Raw genomic sequence first — 1,116 nt, 5'->3', positions numbered from 1 at the left:
TCTTATATTAGGACTTGAATTGCATGACTTAAATTATAAAGATAGCAAACATCTCCAAATCAATTGATAATTCTTTGGAATTCCAGTCAAAATTCTAGCTGAAAAAAAGTTTTTTTAGAAACTTGAAATATTTAGAAGTTCTCATGGTGGCACAGCAGAAGCAAATCTGACTGGGAACCATGAGGTTTCGGGTTCAATCCCTGGCCTCGCCCAGTGGGTTAAGGATCTAGTATTGCCATGAGCTGTGGTGTAAGTCACAGAGGTGGTGCGGATCCTGCATTGCCCTGGCTATGGTGTAGGTCAGCAGCTATAGCTTCGATTCGACCCCTAGCCTGGGAACCTCCATATGCCGCGAATGCAGCCCTAAAAAACCCCAAAAACAAAAAACAAAACCTTGAAATATTTATCCTAAAACACATAGGGAAAAATAAGCTACAAAAATAGATGAACCAATCTTGAGACAGAAGAACAGAGAGTGGGAAATTGCCTACTAGACATTGAGATACCTACAAAAGTGTCTTTACTGTGTCGGTGGAATGGAATCAGGAGCTCAGTGGTAGCTCTATGTTTACCTGTGATCTTCACCTAACCTAGAGTTGGCACCTCAAATTAACAGGGGGAAGATGGATTGCTTAATAGGTGGTGGTGGGAAAACAGGCAGTGAAAGAAGGAATGGAGAGACGTCAAGTTGGGTCTCGTGCTCGCTTCAGTAGCAGTTAGACGAAAATTGGAATGACACAGAGAGAATCGGCACAGCCCCTGCACAAGGATGACATGCAAATTCGTGAAGTGTTCCACCTTCATAGAAAACAAACTTATGGTTGCCAAAAGGGAAGGGGGTGGGTAAATTAGAGTTTGAGATTAGCAGCTAAGAACTATTACATGGAAAATAGATAACAGCGAGGTCCTACTGTATAGCACAGGGAAATATATTCAATATCTTGTGAAAACCTATAATGAAAAAGAATATATATGTATATAGAACTGTGTCACTTTGCTGTATACCAGAAACAAACACAGCATTGTAAATCAACTGTACTTCAATTAAAGAAAATAAATGGAAATCTGATTAGACCCCTAGCCTGGGAACCTCCATATGTTATGGGTGTGGCCCTA

General features: G+C 40.7%; 1 non-coding gene across 1 annotated transcript; it reads left to right on the top strand.

The window, feature by feature from the left end:
• Window positions 1-701: 701 nt before the first annotated feature.
• LOC125121674 (U6 spliceosomal RNA) lies at window positions 702-804 on the top strand. Its single transcript, XR_007133555.1, has one exon. It is a non-coding gene; the product is annotated as a U6 spliceosomal RNA (small nuclear RNA).
• Window positions 805-1,116: the final 312 nt, after the last annotated feature.

This window comes from Phacochoerus africanus, chromosome 2 (assembly GCF_016906955.1).
Source record: "Phacochoerus africanus isolate WHEZ1 chromosome 2, ROS_Pafr_v1, whole genome shotgun sequence".
Classification (NCBI taxonomy): Eukaryota; Metazoa; Chordata; class Mammalia; order Artiodactyla; family Suidae; genus Phacochoerus; species Phacochoerus africanus.
Note: the sequence above shows the minus strand (reverse complement) of the source record. Positions and strands in the feature narration are given on the sequence as shown.